Here is a 20,358-nt window from a genome sequence, read left to right on the forward strand (position 1 = left end):
AGTTAAATAAGTAGAGAAACTTTTGGTGAAGGAAATGTAATATTGAAGGGTATCCTTGCCAGAGGGTCTGAGCAGAGAATGCAGAGATAATTTAGATAGGTTTAGTGGTTTTTTTATTTGAATAACAGCAGCTTTGTGAGAGCTCAGATTTGACATTGGTTGTAGTTCTGCTTTTATTTCTTGTAATTGCAGCTTTTTGGTTTAAAATTAAAGAATGTTTCTTTTTCCATATGAAACTATTTTATGTTTCTTAGGCACTGCCTCCAAGGACAGAGAAAGTGGCTGTTGACCAGGACTGGCCTAGCATTTACCTGTTGCAGCGCCATTTAAACCCTCTACAGTACCTCTTCCTGTCAAAATGGGGTATCCAGTAAAAAAGGGCATGCCCATGGCCAAGGAGGGCAATCTAGAACTTTTAAAGGTAAGGTATGTGTGTGGTTGGTTCATCATCTTGGACACCTTTTAAATGCTGATCTTCCTGTCTTCTGTTCTCCCTTACTTCAGGGCTTTGCATAAAGCAGCTTATTACATTTACACTTAAAATAGGTTTTAAGTTTAGGTCATAATGGATATTGTATTTTGATTATCCATGGTAAAGACAACTCAAAAAATCCTCAGAATTGCCAAATGTAGTTGATCAGTCCTATGGCTTCCCTGGTGGCCTTTTGTGTTATATCTTTTCTTCATTTTATCATTCAAGTGGAACTAAGAAAAGTGAAATAACCTAATTTGAAATGGAGATTTGCGAAGTGAATTCCAGTTTTCAAAAAGGAATTTTAAACCTTTCTGTCCAGAAAGATAGAATATTATTTAGTATTAGCATCATAATACACCAAATTTTATTTACTTCTTGAAACAAAATAGATTATGCATCATTTAATATGATCTACACATTTTTTTTTAAAAGAGAACAAATTGTATTAAAAACCAAAAAGCTCTTTTAGAGACAGGTTCTTATGTTTCCAAGATGGAGTGCTGTGGCTCTTAACAGACATAAACTTAGCACACTGCAGCCTCAAACTCTCAGGCTCATGTGATCCTGATTCCTTCCTTAGCCTCCTTAGTAGCTGGGACTACAGGTATGCACCTCCTTGCCAGGCTGTATGATAGTTGAATTTTAATGGGAAATATGAATTAAGGTTTGAACATCTGCAGTTTGAGAACATCTGTATCACAAACTACTTAGCTTTTCTCTCTGTATAAATGGATAAAATAATAGTACTAGTCTGATCAGACTTTTAGGAGAATAAAACAACGTTAATAATAGGTAATAATACTGGGTATGTATCAAGCACTATTCTAAGTACCTTAGATATTTTAACTTTGATTATTCCCATATTACAGATGAGGAATTTAAGGCACAGAGAAGCTAAGCCACTTTCCCAAAATCACACAGAGTGTGTGTGCTGGATTCAGGATTTAAACTCAGGCAGGTACAGCTTCAGGGCCAGTATATTCAGCCACATCATAGTTCTGCCTCCGGTGGGGTTCTGTACTTGGCATGTTAAAAGCTGTTAAGAACTGTTAGTCAGTGTTATCCACATAAATATTAGTCAAGAATTTAGAAATTTAGGTTTGGAATTTAGGCAGAATCCTAGTTTGATAGATCATGAGTGAGTATAGATGAACTCTCCAAACAAGAATATGTAGAAGAAAAAGAGAAGCAAACCCACAGACTTCAGGGAACTCTTGATATTTAGAAGTATTCAGGCAAGAGTTATTGAAAGAGATGGAGAAGGAATGTCCAGAGAAGTGGAGAACCAATGCGGTCAAGGGAAGAAGCACACCCAACACAAGTGGACTGTCCACACCATCTAGTGCAGAGACCCATCCTAGAGGAGGCCCTAGAAATGGCCCCAGTCCAGATGCCAGGTTAGTTCACAAACTTGGAGAGAGCAGTATTAGTAGCATGGTAGAGATATTCATAGACTCTGGAGTCCAAAAACTTAGGGACTACATGGAAGGGCCTGAGCAACAGGTGGCAGAGTTAGTTCATCCTTCTGGGAGAGATATGGTAGGTATGGTGGCTTGGGTTTAAGTAGGGTGCAGGGAGAGAGGATGATAGCAATGAAACTAAAGGCAGGAAAGAGTGAGTGTGAGGTCTAGGGAAAAGAGGATAGAGATAGATTCAAAATCCAGAAAGGGTGGTGGGTTAGCCTTGAATTCCATAAGGACTCATCTTTAGATGGGATGCAAGAAAGGATGAGGGAAACAAAAAGAAGATGTAATTGGAAAGAACAAGAGTTGAGGAAGTTTGATCTGCATTTTTCTGTAGATAGGAAGGAGTGAAAGGAATTATATAGACAAGTAACTCTGTGTCTTCAGATAGGAAGTTAATTTACTGAAGTGGAAAGTGGTGGTACAAAAAATAATAATAATAAAATAAACAAAAGAAAGAATGAAATTAGACAAAAGAAAACTTGACTGTATTGGAAGGAGGAATTTTTAGGTAACCAGACTTGATGGCTCACAGATCAACTTCTTGGTAATAACTAAACATGTTGAGTGGTGAGGAACAGCCTGGCTCTGGAGTCACACCCAGGGTTTGGTTAAAATATACCTGCCAGGGCACCGGGAAATACTTTGTAGAAAGGAGTTATCCAGCAGAGGGGCCTGGGATTAAATGTTGTCCTAAAGGTCACCTTTAGTCTTCAGTTTATTTCTAGAAAAATTAGTCGTTTAAAAGACATTAATTAGGTTGTGGCATTTCAGCAGAATGATATGGGGGAGGTAATGGAAGAAATGCGGTAGTTGAGAGTGTGGTAGTAAAAGTCATTACCTCATCAGGCCTCATTTTCATTCCAGCTGAGTGACTTTGAACAGTGACTTCCATGCTTTGTGCCTTAGTTTTTTCATCACAGTAATTAGTACCTACTCAAACAGGGGACTGTGACAATTAAGTGAGTTTACATATGTTAAGTATCTGACAACTGCTCAATAAGCATTAGGAATTGATGAAGTCTATGAAAGCACTTAAAAACATACATTCTATGAGAATTCCTAGACATACCAAGACTATATAATGTCTTTCCTATTAGGACCTTAAGAAGGGCCAGGCATGGTGGCTCATGCCTGAAATTCCAGTACTTTGGGAGGCAGAGGTGAGAGGATCACTCCAGTCAGTAGTTCAAGACCAGATTGAGCAACATAGCCAGGCACCATCTCTACAAAAAATAGAAAAAATTAGCAGGTTGTGGTGGTTCACATCTGTCATTGCATCTGCTCGGGGCCGAGGCAGGAGGATCACTTGAGCCCAGGAGTTTGAGGCTGCACTGAGCTATGAATATGCCACTGCCCTCCAGCCTAGGCAACATAGCAAGACCCTGTCTCTACTAAATATAAAAAGAGGTATAAGACCTTCTGTACTCTTATCAAAGTTTAGGGCTGGTTTATAGCTACTACATTGACTGACTGAACATAAAAGGGTAGGGTTGACAGCCTGAAGTACAAAGTGTTGATACCAAATCTTGTAAAGTGTAATGGGCTAGACTAGACACGTTTTGAATGTAGTCCCTTCTACACAGGCAGATCAGTGCGCACAGGTTTCATCAAGGGGGAAACTCTTTGTCCTTCAGATACTAAAGGGTCTCATTTGCCACATGTTCTCTTTGAACACAGCATAGGACCTCCCTGTGCTATATTTCAAATTGTTTTTATCATTTTCAGGTTTTGCCCAGGTTAGTGAATGGTAGACTGGTTGTGAAATCCAGGCTTCAGGGGTTGTAACATCAGTGCTTCTGTCTCTGGGGTACTGCCTTCGGAAGCAGCTCCTAATGCAAGTAACATCAACATGCAGAAACATAATTTGTATCATTGCCAGAGTTTTAAAACGTGACCCTGTGAGAATGGGTAGATCTATTCAACATGAAAGAGTTCAATAAGAAAGAACTGGGCTTAAATGTGGTCTAGAATTATACGACATAAATAAAAATACTTTGAAAGGAAAGATTCCCTGGAAATAATGCAGGAGAGTTGGGTCAAACGATTTTAGATTTATGACAGGTAAACTGGTAATAATCCTACTCATTAAACTAAAGGAAACAAAATAAGTCAATATAAATTGAAACAGGTTTTTATCATGAGCCCACCATGGACACCACTGCCTCTGAGATTGGGAGCATATTCTGCCTAGTCCATAGAGGACAGCCACTCCATCGCTCAGAGGTTGGTCCACTGCTGAACCTCTGATGGGGTGATGCTATTCTGTGGGGCATGAATCACCATCAGGAACTTCAGTTGTTGGCCACAGTATCCTAAATAGTAAGCTGTGTGTTCTAAGAAGGCTGCCTCATGGGGCACAGTTATTCAACATCTCAATGCTTTAAAAAAGGAGAAAAATATTTGTTAATTTGAATTCTCTTTTAAGCAATTTATATCACAGAGTTTCAAGCTTTCCTTCATTCAAAGCAATAAAGTATTGCTTTAGGAAATGAATTCATTATTGTGATATTTATGTCTGTGGACTAAAGAGTCAGGGAAAAAAATACACCCAAGAATACTAAGAAGCTTTACTATAAAACAGACTTTGGCTCTAGTTACACAGGTGGAACCATGTGGGGGTTAGAGCATGGGAAAGGAAGGAGTACAGAAAAAACAAAGTCTAAGAACAAATGAGGCTGGACTGAGGAGGCCAGCTTTTCCTACAGGCTCCAAGAAAAAATAGGCATTAATTTTATATACATGGACAGTCACATGCGTGGAAATGTAGTTCTACCACTCACTAACTTGGGCAAAATGAAGAAAAGATATGTAAACTGAAGATCAAAGTTCATTCCCTGACTGCCTCATGGGGCTGGTGATGGGCTCGTTGGAGACAGTCAAATTGAAAGAGCTTTGTAAGTTGTAAAGCACAGTGCAAACATGTATAACCTATGGCACTTTTAAACAATCTTAATTTTCTTTTTCTTTATAGGTTCTAGAACCTTTTTTATTGCAGAAACAATGACTCAGTTATTGAAAATCCCACAAAAGCACACTTTGTTGTGAAGGCATGAGGCCTAATGCCAGAGGGAGATGCCATGGGGTTACCCAACTATGCACATCTAACAGCTACGGCCACAGTGAGGGGTGATTCATGCTTGTACCATTTAGTAATTGCCTGAAATAATGGCTCAGTTTTGACCATTACCTCTTTGTTCTAGTTTCTGAGATTTTATAGATGAGTTGAAGGAATACCTATCTTTAACAGTCATTGAGAAAAGGCGTTTTTGAAGGGTCCTATCAAGTCATGTATTTTATTAGGGTCAGTGGTAATGAAAAGTGAGATGTTGGTGTCTGTGATCAATGTATTGCCAGTGCAGAGAGCCCAGGATGTGGCCCTAATACTCATTGCAGTTGTCCTGTTTTTCCTATGACTAAGTCAAATGTAAGAGGAGCATTTCTCCTTGTACAGATTCAACTTGTCTGGCTTATGATTGACCAGCATTGCAAGTTAGGAAAAGATACTTAAGAAAGGTTAAAGGAAAACCAGCAGCGACTGGTATTTCCTAACTTACCTGGATTTGTGGATTCTACCAAATTCAGATTTTTCTTTTTTTGAAATCATTTCTATATATTATCTCAACTAGTGTAATGTGGAGATTCGATTTACCAATTCCTCTAGAAATATTTAACAGACAGTTTTTCTTTTTTTAAGCCCTTCTGTCTATCTGAGCATTTTTTCTTTGGATCCTTTTCTCCTTTAAAGACATGCCAGGTTTGATACCTGTGCAAGAGTTCAATCTAGTTAAATTCTCAGTCATTAGCCTGATGACTCTTTTCTTAATAGCTAGTATCACGTACTATCCATTGACTGAGATGGAGTTTCTCTTCTAAGCATCACTGGAAGTTTTCTCTCCAAAAGAGCAAGAATTCTTTTAGCAGTCCTATATGGAAACAGAACAGGCACAGAGGATAAGCATAGCCTCACCCAAAGAGAAAATATCGTAAGGAGCAGTTTCTCTTGCTGATCTTAGATTGGAAAACCTTGACAAATTAGATTCAACCCTGAGAAATCCTTAAGTCCTATCAAAACTAAGGCTCTTGGCATATTTTGCTTATCAGAGTGACCATCCAGTTGGTTGGTGTGGATAAGAAAAACAAGATTAATCTTCTGAGATTCATAAGAAGGATCATTTATTTTTGATGTATCACTTATGTAGCTAGGATGCTATAATTTCTGTTATACAAATTTAATCATCCAATTGCTTTTCTCTATATGACCGTGAATAATTAAATTATACATGAGGGGTGGTGAGGTGCAAAAAAGTTGGCCATCCTTTGTCATATGAATTTTATCAGACCTCTGAATATTTTTGTTTGCTTTTCTTTTCAAGTGAAAGAAACTTACCTTCGGTCATTTTCAGAATTGGAGTAATAGAAATAAGAAAATGGTAATAAATACGTTTGCCAATGGAATTGGGACAGGCATCTGGAAATGCTTCTAAAAAAAAGGATCTGAACCTGGTTTCGACATGCACCTGTATGACAAAGATGATTTAGAGCACGTAAAGGCAATCCTATATACCTCCTTGAAAGTGCTTCCAGCACTTAGGCGCTAAATAGAAACTTTGTATATTGTCTGCTAATCAAGGATGTTTTCTTCAAATAACTAAATATAAAGATAATAAAATAATAGTAAACACTTTCAGATCAGTTACTACATTCCACATGCCATCCTAAGCACTTATTAGGCATTAATGTTCACGGTGATCTTAAGACAAGAGAGTATTGTTATCCTCATTTTGAAGATAAGAAAACTGAGCATGGAGAGCTTACGTGACTTGCCTAAGGTCTCCTACCTATTTAGCTGGCTCCAAAGCCTGTGCTATTTACCGACGTAATACCATCTCTATATTAGGGAAATCTACATATTAAAACAAGGCAGGAATGGGCAGGTCATTCTCCCTAACCTTTTCAGGCTAGAGTAACAGGACTACATCTAGCCCTGTAATCAGCAATCCTTCGGTACTATTACAAAAGTCATTAGACCGGGTGTGTCACTAAAATGCTGCTTCTAATTTTTCACTTCTAATAGTAGTAAGGAGAGGGATCATCATCAAAAGTGTTCTGTCGCTCCTATCCCATTCAGTACCATTTGCATTATTTTTTCTTAGACATTTGTTCATTTTGCTGCACTTTCCTTAAAATTATGAAAATGCGTATGTCATGTTGTGGTTTGTTCTTTGCAGATGTAAGATTCAGAGGGGACAGTAAGACAGATAGTTGCATTCTCTGAAGGCATCAACAATCTGATGGTAACTTGGTAAAATGAATTGAAAATAGTATTTTATAAATATCTTTCAGAATAACTCTGAAGGACTGAACATATTTTGAGGAACACTTATTTGTGAGGTCTTGGCTGTCAGGGTGTGACTCCCCATCTGCTTATTTTCCAGCACAGGTTAAAAGAAGAGGACATGTTTATTTTTATTTATTTATTTATTTATTTATTTATTTATTTACTTTTCGAGACAGTCTCAGTATGTCGCCCTCAGTAGAGTGCCATGGCATTACAGCTCACAACAACCTCAAACTCTTGGGCTTAAGCGATTCTCTTGCCTCAGCCTCCCAAGTAGCTGGGACTACAGGCGCCCACCACAACGCCTGGCTATTTTTTTGTTGCAGTTGTCATTGTTGCTTAGCTGTCCCAGGCCAGGTTCTAACCCGCCAGCCAGTCTCGGTGCATGTGGCCAACACCGTAACCACTGTGCTATGGGCGCCAAGCCAGAAGATGACATGTTTAAAGACTTTGCTGCCCGTTCCCCCAGTGCCAGCATCACAGATGAAGACTCAAATGTTTGACCCAGGATGGATGAACATGAGGAGCCATGAAAAATGAGACACTGGCATATGATAGTAGAATTGCTTTTCCTCTGTTTAATGTAAAGATCTGTAATGTAGTTTATTTAATAAAGTGTTGCGTTTAAGATGAGTCTTTTACCACAGTGTTTGCATTCATATCCACGGTATGCAGGATTTGGGGAGCAGGAACCAGTCTGCGAATGATTTTGTCACATCCATGTTGACTGCAGCCGTCTAGTAGAACATTATGTGCTTTCAAAATCGGCATGTAGAGTCCTTTTAAAAGTGCAACAACTGAATTCCAGCCACGCCTCTATTTGCCTCTTATTGTCCCTTTATATATATTTTTCTAAGTATATGTATATATGCAGTACATAGAAAATAGAACTTCATGTGACATAAGGAAGATGGTGCAAAGATCACATTTAAAATATGGTGATTCAATAACTAAGAAAATGCGGTGAAGGCTATGTTAACCAGTTTGATGAAAATATTTCAAATGGTATATAAAACCAGCACATTATACCCCATAATTGCATTAATGCATACAGTTATGATTTAATAATTAAAAAAAATATGGTGATTAAATGTCCAAATACCAGCTGCTTTCTGAAAAGGTCAAAATGATCTTTCTTTCTTCACAACTGAACTTTAACGAAGTTGATCGTTGCTAAATTAATATATATGAAATACCTCTTTGATGACACGCCACAAAATTGTTGAACAATTTAAGAGTTTCAGGCTTAATCTTGGTTGGATCTTTTTACCTGATAAGGAAGAATTTGAGGGACTTGAGTATGTTAACATGAACATATCAAAAAGTCTTCCCCCTCAAAAATTGTAGAAATAATTTCTGAAGAAACCAAAAACAAAACAAAACCTTTACAGTGTTAAATACCTTTTTAAATACCAGTACATCATTACATTGAATACTAAGAGTCTGCCTAGTAAGTGTAATTTCTCAGGCTATCAATGAATGGACCTTTTAAAAAAACTGAGTATTTGAACATTTTGTTTCAATTAAAGTTCAAAGAAACTGAGGCTGTAACATCAGTTTTGTGATGGCTATTTTGTGATGCGTAGTTCATGTTTTCCTATAGCTAGCAATGGGCCCAAATATTCTTTATAAAGGAAATAGAAAGCTACAACAAAAAAGAAGTCAGTGTGTTTATTTTTTTTAGTACTATTAGAAAAAATATTTTATTTTTTGTTCAGGGCTACATAATTACTCAGGGTAGCCAACCATAGAAAAGACAAATTTTCACAAATTGGGGTGAAGTGGGCTGTTCAGTATATGCTAGTGGACTTGGTTGTAAACTGTATTTGAGTATTAATGTTATTATCTGTTAAGTTATCAGGAAGTTACTAAGTTACTTATCAAGGGACTTTTAATACTAGATTATTATTTATTCATAGCTAAAATGATTTGATGCTAATAAAAATTTTCTTTGAATCTTACCATTCCTTATTTGATAACTGTATTGGCCTCTTACTGTATTCAGGTTTTATTTTAATATGACTATGTTTAATATGTCACCACTTGAAAAATTCAATTTATTGTTAGAACCTTATTGAAAATATCAGGAGACTGTCATGGATGCCAAATGTTCTTCATTGAGGGCAATATGACATAATTGCTAATATGTAATAAAGTTAAAATTTTTTTGATGATGTATTTTATTTATAAAATATACACTGCTTACATAATTCTAGTGGAGTTCGCCCATTTGTTTAAAGTTCTGCACCAAGCATTACATTCCCCTTACTTTGTGCTACTTTCTCTTTTCCGTTTCCACCCTTTTTCTACCTCTCTAGACATACGGCATAAAGCAGTTCACTCATGCTTCTTTTCAGGAGATTCCAATGGACGTTGGATCTTAGGAGACGGGTGGTTATACTCACCTGCCGGTAGCGAAGAGGCAAGAGAATTTACTGTTCTGTTCCCTTTCCTCTCTACCCCTGGTTGTCCCACTCTCATCAGGGAAAGTTAGTTTCAACTGACAGGACTCTGGTCGGGGCTGCTCCCCAACACGTCCCAAAGGGAACTCTCCAGCAGAAAGGTAAGCGGTATAGCCCACAAGGGTGACAACTGGTTGCTTTTCTCTTTTTCCCTTTTCATTCTTTTTGACACACGTCCACATTACTAATAGAAGAGAGGGCAAGTAAAACCCCATACCAGTCCTATTGCACAGTAAAAGGGCTCTCCAAGATACATGTAAAAGTCAATCGAACTTTTCTTCTCTTTCGTTTTCCACAGCAGGAAGAATGAAAACCCACCTGCAACCCTGAGAGCTGTGTTTTTAGGACCTTGTGGCTTTCAAACGCCTCCTTTTAAGGGTTTGTTTTTTTAAGTTTGTTAATGTTTTGTTTGCCTAATTTCAATGATATTTTACAAATAGTATTTGGAATCTTTGTCATTTCATTCAAAAATTCCACTTCCAGGAGTTCACGATATCCCCCTGGTAGAAAGTTGTTTTTATATTTTTTGTTTGTTTTTCATTTTGGGTCCCCGATTAACACTGTAATAATATAATATGGGCAGTTCTCTTACCAAAGAACAGAGTGCCCATAAACTTCAACTGCAAGGTTTACTCCAAGCAGCTGGATGCAAAGTTTCGAACCACCGGTTAACAGAATTTTTAACTATAGTTCTCCATCAATGTCCTTGGTACTCCAAGGAAGGGAGCCTAAACTTACAAGATTGAGAGTGTTTAGGTTACTGGCTGTGACAATCTGAGGGTCCAGTTACTGTAAAATATCAGTCGGAAGCCTATGTCACGTAGCCTTCCATCCATTCAGGGCAATGATCCTCCAGCAAAGACTCCCCTAGATAAAAGTTCCTCCTCTGTCCTGACTGTTTTGGAGACAGTCTCTGGAACTACTAGTCCCTCTTCTACTCCCAATGCAGCACTATTGAGAGTGTAATGGAAAGGTGTCTTAAAGTGGGTGCTGTCCAAGACAAGAGCTTAGTTCAAGCCTTCCCAGTTCTCCAGAATGCCCTAGCCTAAGCTACACTATGTCCTTAGCTAACACCTGCAAAAGGAGCTACAGTCCACACAGCTCAGGAACTGAAGGAGTATCTTGGATTTGAGTATGTGAGTAAACCCTGCCTGGCCACAAACACTGAATGAAATCTTAATTCACTTCACCACTTCCTGCTAAGAAAGGGAAGTTCATAAGCAGCTTAACACCACGAAGATGACTATAACGAAGCCTTACTGTTTGGAGCAGATTGGATTTGGACCTTTTGGGGGATCTGATAAGCAAATAATGCTTCAGCTGCAAGTACAGACTTCGTGGATGTCCTCTCTTCCTCTTGTGGAATCTAAGCCTTGTGACCGCCTCAATCTAGAACCAAGAGTAAAGTCCTCTTGGAAGAAAAACAGATTTGATAAGCTGAAAGAATTCTCTGTAGCTTGATAGGAGAGGATCATCTTTCATGTGCTGGGACAGCCTAAAGACATCAGTGGAATTGAACCTGACAGCATCAAAAGGTCAAAAGTTAGACAATGAGGAACCATCTGGGGAGCGGGGGAGGGGTGGCTGTGGCTCAGTTTATCCTGGAACTGTCTGCAGCAAAGGGCCATGTGGGAACTGTCTGAATAAGAAAAATGGGCTGAGGAGGTTCCTTTGAACTGGATATGTGTGATGTGACTAGCCTGTAAGTTGACAGAAAAAATACTCTAATAAGCAAACTCATCTACTTTTATCATTCTTGTATGGGATAATTTTTCTTTTTTGTTTTTCTGTTGATCAAAAGTGATTACAGGTTTAAAGCCTGTAAAATTACAGGTTTGTCACAATTATGGAGAGACAAAAGACCCTAGCTATATTTCAGGCAAACTTAATCTGTTATTCTATTTATTCAATAATAAAAATGAAAGGAGATAATAATAAAGTCATTCTGAAAGTTTGTTTTGCAAGAAAACAGTATCTTTGAAATAAGAATGTGGTGGTGAAAAGTATAAAACATGTTTGTATGCTACTGGTGGGGGGTGGGTAGGGTGAGTGATGGGTAAGGCTACAGAGCAGGTTCAGTGCAGAACTGTGGCAAAACTCACGTGGATGTTTTCCTCTAACTTTTGCCCTTGTTGCACCCACTCCCCAACTGGACTCAGGGGTGCTTTAGTTTGGGATTCTCTTGAGTGTTAAATTTACCTATGATTTAAAAACAGTCATCCACGAAACAATTCTTTGTAATAATAACTAACAGTGTTTGTAGTAAGGAAAGTATATTTATATATAATAACCATTTTTCCTTAAAGCCAGTATGGGATTATTACAGTAAAAAGCAGAATCACCAGAATTGTACTCATATGCCAGGTCAGATCCTTCATCTCTATCAGAGAGATTTACATAAGTCTTCCATGACTCTAGGAGGTTTCTGTTAACTCCCAAGGTCATAAACCTATTAAATGGCTGTCCAATTACAAAGCCAACACTATTTTCTACAGTGACATTCAAAAAATAGTTTGAAGCCAGGAGCAGTGGCTCACACCTGTAACCCTAAGATTCTGGGAGGCTGAGGCAGGAGCATTGTTCAAGCTCAGGAGTTTAAGGCCAGCCTGGAAAGGAGTGAGACTCCATCTCTACTAAGGTAGAAAAATTAGCTGGGGTGGTGGCGCTCCATCTGTAGTTCCACCTCAGAGGCTGAACCAGGAGATTCTCTTCAATGCAGGAGTCTGAGGTTAAAGTGAGCTCTGAAGATGCCATGGTACTCTAGCCCAAGGCAACAGAGCCAGACTCTATCTAAAAAAAAAAAAAAAAAAAAAACTTTGACTAAGCTACCAGAATTGCTGAGAACGCGGAGATGTTCACCTGCAATGCTGGCTGAGTGCTGTTGCTCATTTCTTCTCCACTTCTTGGTATTAATCTGCGGCTGCTTCTCTTGCTGAACCACATGTTAGCACACTGATATGCAGCAGCAGCACTTTGGAAACATGGGCTGAATCTTTCCAACTGCATCCCAACTCTCAAAACGTGACAGTCTTTGTGACAATCTTCCCATGACCTTTCTGTGTTTTGGAATATAGGGCACATTCCTGTGAGGCTCTGAATTAAGACATACAAGGGCAATATGCTACTAGGCAGTGTATCTCAAGGTAGGACATACATGTTAGGATTGGTATAAAGGAAACACACGGAAATACAAATATATGTCATTTATCTGCAGTATTACCCTGATGATAATTTGAGAACCTAATTTCTTTTGCAAATGCCTTCCCACATTTTAACACTTTACATGCATTGAATTATTCTTTATCAATTCAATAATATTTGTTTTTTTTTTTTAATTAAATCATAGCTGTGTACATTGATATAATCATAGGGCATCATTCACTAGCTTCACAGACCATTTACCAAGTTTCACATATACCCTTGTAAGATGCACCACTGGTGTAATCCCACCAATCCCCTTTCCTCTACCCACCTCCCCCTCCCTCCCCTCCCTTTCCCTCTTCCCCCTATTCGTAGGTTGTAACTGGGTTATAGCTTTCGTGTGAAAACCCTAAATTAGTTTCATAGTAGGGCTGAGTACATTGGGTACTTTTTCTTCCATTCTTGAGATATTTCACTAAGAAGAATATGTTCCAGCTTCATCCATGTAAACATGAAAGAGGTAAAGTCTCCATCTTTCTTTAAGGCTGCATAATATTCCATGGTGTACATATACCACAATTCATTAATCCATTCGTGGATCGATGGGCACTTGGGCTTTTTCCATGACTTAGCAATTATGAATTGGGCTGCAATAAACATTCTGGTACAACTATCTTTGTTATGATGTGATTTTTGGTCTTCTGGGTATATGCCCAGTAGAGGGATTACAGGATTGAATGGCAGATCTATTTTTAGATCTCTAAGTGTTCTCCATATCGCTTTCCAAAAGGAATGCATTAATTTGCATTCCCACCAGCAGTGCAAAAATGTTTCCTTTTCTCCACATCCGCACCAACATTTCTGGTCTTGGGATTTTGTGATATAGGCTAGTCTCACTGGAGTTAGATGGTATCTCAAAGTAGTTTTGATTTGCATTTCTCTGATGATTAAAGATGATGACCATTTTTTCATATGTCTGGAGGCTGTGCACCTGTCTTCTTCATAGAAGTTTCTCTTCAAATCCCTTGCCCAGCCTGCGATGGGATCCCTTATTCTATTCTTGCTAATGCGTTTGAGTTCTCTGTGGATTCTGGTTATTAAACCTTTGTCGGAAACATAACCTGCAAATATCTTCTCCCATTCTGAGGGCTGTTTGCTTGCTTTACTTACTGTGTTCTTGGCTGTGCAGAAGCTTTTTAGTTTGATCAGGTCCCAATAGTGTATTTTTGAAGCTGCTTCAATTGCCCAGGGGGTCCTCCTCATAAAATACTCACCCAGACCGATTTCTTCAAGGATTTTCCCTGCACTCTCCTCTAGTATTTTTATAGTTTCATGTCTTAAGTTTAAATCTTTGATCCAGTGAGAGTCTATCTTAGTTAATGGTGAAAGGTGTGGGTCCAGTTTCAGTCTTCTACAGGTTGCCAGCCAGTTCGCCCAGCACCATTTGTTAAATAGGGAATCTTTTCCCCACTGAATGTTTTTAATTGGCTTGTCAAAGATTAAATAACGGTAAGTAGCTGGATTCATCTCTTGGTTCTCTATTCTGTTCCAGACATCTACTTCTCTGTTTTTGTGCTAATACCATGCTGTTTTGATCACTATCGATTTGTAGTATAGTCTGAGGTCTGGTAGCGTGATTCCTCCTGCTTTGTTTTTATTTCTGAGTAATGTCTTGGCTATTCGAGTTTTTTTCTGATTCCATATAAAACAAAGTATTGTTTTTTCAAGATCTTTAAAGTATGATAGTGGAGCTTTAATAGGGATTGCATTGAAATTATATATTGCTTTGGGTAGTATGGACATTTTAACAATGTTGATTCTTCCCAGCCATAAGCATGGTATGTTTTTCCATTTGTTAATATTTTCAGCTATTTCTTTTCTTAGAGTTTCATAGTTCTCTTTATAGAGATCTTTCACGTCCTTTGTTAGATAAATTCCCAAATATTTAATTTTCTTTGGCACTACTGTGAATGGGATAGAGTCCTTAACTGTTTTTTCAACTTGACTATTGTTGGTATATATAAAGGCTACCGATTTATGAATGTTGATTTTGTAACCTGAGACGCTGATGTATTCCTTGATCACTTCTAAGAGTTTTGTAGTAGAGTCCCTGGTGTTTTCCAGATATACAATCATATCATCTGCGAAGAGCGAAAGTTTGATCTCTTCTGACCCTATATGGATACCCTTGATCACCTTTTCTTCCCTAATTGCAGTGGCTAAAACTTCCATTACAGTGTTAAAAAGCAATGGAGACAATGGGCAGCCTTGTCTGGTTCCTGATCTGAGTGGAAATGATTCCAATTTAACTCCATTCAATATGATATTGGCTGTGGGTTTGCTGTAGATGGTCTCTATCAGTTTAAGAAATGTCCCTTCTATACCAATTTTCTTAAGTGTTCTGATCATGAAGGGATGCTGGATATTATCAAAAGCTTTATCTGCATCGATTGAGAGAATCATATGGTCTTTGTTTTTTAATTTGTTTATGTGCTAGATTACATTTATAGATTTACATATATTGAACCAGCCTTGACACCCTGGGATGAAACCGACTTGGTCATGATGTATACATTTGTTTAATGTGTTGCTGGATTCTGTTTGTTAAGATCTTGTTGAATATTTTTGCATCTATATTCATTAGTGATATCGGTCTATAATTTTCTTTTCTTGTGCCTTTTCCTGGTTTGGGGATCAGGGTGATGTTTGCTTCATAGAATGTGTTAGGTAGTCTTCCTTCTTTTTCTACCTTTTGGAACAGGTTGAGTAATATAGCTACTAATTCCTCTTTAAAGGTTTGGTAGAATTCTGACATGAAACCATCTGGTCCTGGGCTTTTCTTTTTAGGGAGGTTTTGTATGGTTGATGCTATTTCTGAACTTGATAAGGGCCTGTTCAATATTTCCACTTGATTCTGGCTAAATCTTGGAAGGTGACATGCTTCCAAGTATCAGTCAATTTCCTTCAGATTTTCATATTTCTGAGAATACAGTTTCTTGTAATATTCATTAAGGATTTTGGATTTCTGAGGAGTCTGTTGTTATTTTGTCTTTGTCATTTCTGATTGATGAGATTAGAGATTTTACTCTTTTTTTCCTGATTAGGTTGGCCAAAGGTTTATCTATTTTATTGACCTTTTTGAAAAACCAGCTTTTTGATTTATTGATCTGTTGTATTATTCTTTTGTTTTCAATTTCATTTAATTCTGCTCTAATTTTGGTTATTTCTTTTCTTCTACTGGGTTTGGGGTTGGAATGTTCTTCCTTTTCCAGTTGCTTGAGATGTCCCATTAAGTTGTTAACTTCCTCTCTTTCCGTTCTCTTGAGGAAGGCTTGCAGTGCTATAAATTTCTCTCTTAGAACTGCCTTTGCAGTGTCCCAGAGGTTCTGATAGTTCGTGTCTTCATTGTTGTTGTGTTCCAAAAAATTGGCGATTTCTTTCTTAATCTCATCTCTGACCCAGCTATCATTCAGCACAAGGTTATTTAACTTCCATGTTTTTGTATGAGTATGCAGATTCCTGTTGTTACTCAACTCAAGTTTTATTCCATGGTGGTCCGAGAAGATGCATGGAATAATGTGTTTTCCTTTAAATTTACTGAGGTTAGACTTGTGACCTAAGATGTGATCGATTTTGGAGTAAGTTCCATGAGCTGATGAGAAGAATGTGTATTCAGTTTTGTTGGGATGAAATGTTCTGTAGATGTCTGCTAAATCCAAATGTTGGATGGTTAGGTTTAAATCTAAGATTTCTTTGCTCAGCTTCTTGTTGGAGGATGGATCCAACACTGCCAAAGGAGTGTTGAAATCTCCAACTATTATGGAGCTGGAGGAAATCAAGTTGTTCATGTCTATTAGAGTTTCTCTTATAAATTGAGGTGCATTCTGATTGGGTACATAGATTTTAATAATTGAGATCTCATCATATTGAGTATTACCCTTAACAAATATGAAGTGACCATTCTTGTCCTTCCTTACTTTTGATGGTTTAAAGCCTATTGTATCTGCAAATAAAATTGCAACACCTGCTTTTTTCTGATTACCATTTTCCTGAAATATGGATGACCATCCTTTCACCCTGAGTCTGTATTTGTCTTTTAAGTTAAGATGTGACTCTTGTATGCAACAAATATCTGGCCTGAGTTTTTGTATCCAGTCAGCTAACCTATGCCTCTTTAGAGCACAGTTAAAGCCATTCACATTAATGGAGAATATTGATAAGTCTGGTGAAGTTTTGGGTATCAAGTTTTTCAAAAGTCCAGTGGGCATTTTTAATCCTTTCACCAGTGTAGAAATTGGAGTTTGATCCGAAGTTTCTGAGTGAGTTTACTTTTGTGGTATAGGATTGGGTTGGTCATTATGGAGGATAGGTCTGAGAATATCCTGAAGAGCTGGTTTGGTTATGGCAAATTTCTTCAACATATGAATGTCATTAAAGTATTTAATCTTCATCATAAATGAAACTCAGTTTAGCTGGATACAAGATCCAGGGTTGAAAGTTATTTTGCTTTAAGAGATTAAAAGTCGGTGACCACCCTCTTCTGGCTTGAAAAGTTTCAGCAGAGAGATCTGTAGTCATTCTAATATTTTTCCCTTTGAAGGTAATGGTTTTCTTTCTCCTGGCAAAAATGGTTTCTGAGTGAGTTTACTTTTGTGGTATAGGATTGGGTTGGTCATTATGGAGGATAGGTCTGAGAATATCCTGAAGAGCTGGTTTGGTTATGGCAAATTTCTTCAACATATGAATGTCATTAAAGTATTTAATCTTCATCATAAATGAAACTCAGTTTAGCTGGATACAAGATCCAGGGTTGAAAGTTATTTTGCTTTAAGAGATTAAAAGTCGGTGACCACCCTCTTCTGGCTTGAAAAGTTTCAGCAGAGAGATCTGTAATCATTCTAATATTTTTCCCTTTGAAGGTAATGGTTTTCTTTCTCCTGGCAAAAATGGTTTCTGAGTGAGTTTACTTTTGTGGTATAGGATTGGGTTGGTCATTATGGAGGATAGGTCTGAGAATATCCTGAAGAGCTGGTTTGGTTATGGCAAATTTCTTCAACATATGAATGTCATTAAAGTATTTAATTTCTCCATCATAAATGAAACTCAGTTTAGCTGGATACAAGATCCGGGGTTGAAAGTTATTTTGCTTTAGGAGATTAAAAGTCGGTGACCACCCTCTTCTGGCTTGAAAAGTTTCAGCAGAGAGATCTGCAGTCATTCTAATATTCTTCCCTTTGAAGGTAATGGTTTTCTTTCTCCTGGCAAGAAAATCCTTTAAGGATTTTCTCCTTTATATTAACTTTAGTGAAGTTAATTATGATATGCCTGGGGGATGTCTTATTGGGGTTGAGTCGTGCTGGGGTTCTGAAGCTGTCCACTATCTGAATTTCAGAATCTCTAGGCATGTCTGGAAAATTCTCTTTCATAATTTCATGCAGAAGGGCCTTTGTACCCAGCGAGGCCACTTCATCTGTTTGTGGAACTCCAATGATTTGGATATTCGCCTTCTTCGAATTATCCCAGAGCTCTCTGAGAGAATGATCCATTTTTGCTCTCCATTTCTCTTCCTCTTTGAGAGTTTGGGAACATTCAAAGGCTTTATCTTCAATGTCAGAAATACTTTCTTCTGCTTGCTCCATTCTGTTGCTGAGGGATTCTACTGTATTTTTCATATCTTTGAGGGCTGCAAATTCTTGCTTCAGTGTGTCTAAGTCTTTGGTGGTTTTGTCTTTAAATTCGTTAAATTCTTGAGACAACTTTTGAATTTCTCCTTGAATTCCTAATTCCACTTTGTTAATCTTGTCTGCAATCCAAATTCTGAATTCGATTTCTGATATCTCAGCCAGTTGTTTATGAATAGGATCTTCAATTACATCTGCCATATCTTTCCTTGGGGGGGGTTGATCTATTCTGGTTATTCACGTTACCAGAGTTTTTCCGCCGATTCCACCCCATGGTTGTTTTACTTCCTTTGATTTTTTCCCCTGGGGCTTTGTCGAGGGCCTATACAGTGTTGTGGCCTGAGAAACTGGGGCCCTGTCTGGTGTGGTGGGGCTAAGTGGTTCTGTCTTGTTTTCCGCTGGTTTATGTTCCACCCTAGTGAAACAGATACTCTGGATTGAAGTCTCAGCTGTGGAGAAATATCAGCAATTAAGTCACCCCACACCCCACCGGCAAACAGTTGGAAAAGAAAAATCAAACCTTCCTACCACCGTGCACCCAGGGCACCACCTGATTTGTCCTCAGGTGATTGGTTCAGTTCAAAAAGTCCAAATCAATTGTCTCAGTCTGCACCTGTCTCGGGTGAGAGAGTTTAAGAGGTCTCTGGGAACTGGATCACAGGGGTCTGGTGCTACTCTGGTGTGGCTTGCTCCAGTGCTGCGTGGAGTCAGGAGGAGCCACCCAGCCAATAGATCAGTCTGGGAACATTGCTGCCTCCTTCCCCACCTTGCACCACTGTCATACCCAGTCACTGATAGCCCTCTTGTTGGCTGACCCAGTTGCCTGTAGTGAATCGGTACTCCAAGAGTTTGCACCTGCCTGAATCACAAGGAAGTCTGCCAGGCTGCTTCGCTCTGCCTCTCTCTAGCAGGAGGAGGTGAGGCCTGACAACCTCGGGTGCTTGATGAAGGTTGGGGGGTTTTCACTCAGGTCCAGTCTCGCCCCTGATTAATGTTACTGACAGAACAGAACAGAACAACTCTGCAGTTCCCCTGCAGAAGAGAATCTGAATCGAGTTCCAAATCAGCTTGTCTTTGCTCTTGTATTGTCTATAGGCTGAGAATCCCCTGAGGGCCAGGTGTGTCTTAGGTTTAGTAAAGCGGACCTCTGGGTCAGCCCCGCCCTGGGAGTTTCCCTGGTTTGCAAGTTGGAGTTGCCTCAGGCAAATCCTATACTCAGAGTCTCTGGTTGCCCAGGGAGATGGGAGTGTGGCTTCAGAATATTTGGTAATGAGCCGTATTGCTAGCCAAAGAGGGCTGCTGTTTTATGGCTCAGGCAACCGCTGCTCCGGTGTAGCTCCCTTCTGGCCAACTGTCCTCTCTCCGCTCCCGTACCCCAGAGTCTGCACCAACCGGCTATAGCCCAGCACTGTCTACACCCCTTGAGCAATCGCCCAAGGGTCTGGACCCCCGGGGGACAGGCCTCCAGACCTTGGAGAGAGCAGAGGGGAGCGCAGGGAGTGCTGGGAGCCTGGGGTTGCGGGCATAGAACACACACAGCTTTACACAGTTTTATGCCTGGACGTATTGTCACCAAAAGACTGCTGTTGCACTGTGCCTCAGGGAACTGCCACTCTGGTGCAGTCCCCTCTCTGCCAACCGGGACTGGCCTCCAGACCTCAATGTGAGTGAAGGGGAGTGCTGGGAGCTCAGAATTCCAGGTGGAGACTATATACATTTTATACAGTTTTATGCCTGGCAGGAGGACGCCGTGGCACCCTAGTACGGGAGGTAGGTCTAGTTTTTAGAGGGTCTC

At 39.1% G+C, this 20,358-nt stretch overlaps 1 protein-coding gene across 2 annotated transcripts in view; it reads left to right on the top strand.

The window, feature by feature from the left end:
* The window catches only part of GYS2 (glycogen synthase 2), a 95,098-nt gene that overhangs the window by 18,729 nt on the left and 56,011 nt on the right, over positions 1-20,358 (top strand). For both annotated transcript variants that reach the window (XM_053555615.1, XM_053555614.1), the window contains one exon: positions 255-421. The gene's annotated coding sequence lies outside the window, so the exon portion shown is untranslated. The remainder of the gene's footprint in view (positions 1-254; positions 422-20,358) is intronic.

The sequence above is a fragment of the Nycticebus coucang genome, chromosome 12 (assembly GCF_027406575.1).
Source record: "Nycticebus coucang isolate mNycCou1 chromosome 12, mNycCou1.pri, whole genome shotgun sequence".
Classification (NCBI taxonomy): Eukaryota; Metazoa; Chordata; class Mammalia; order Primates; family Lorisidae; genus Nycticebus; species Nycticebus coucang.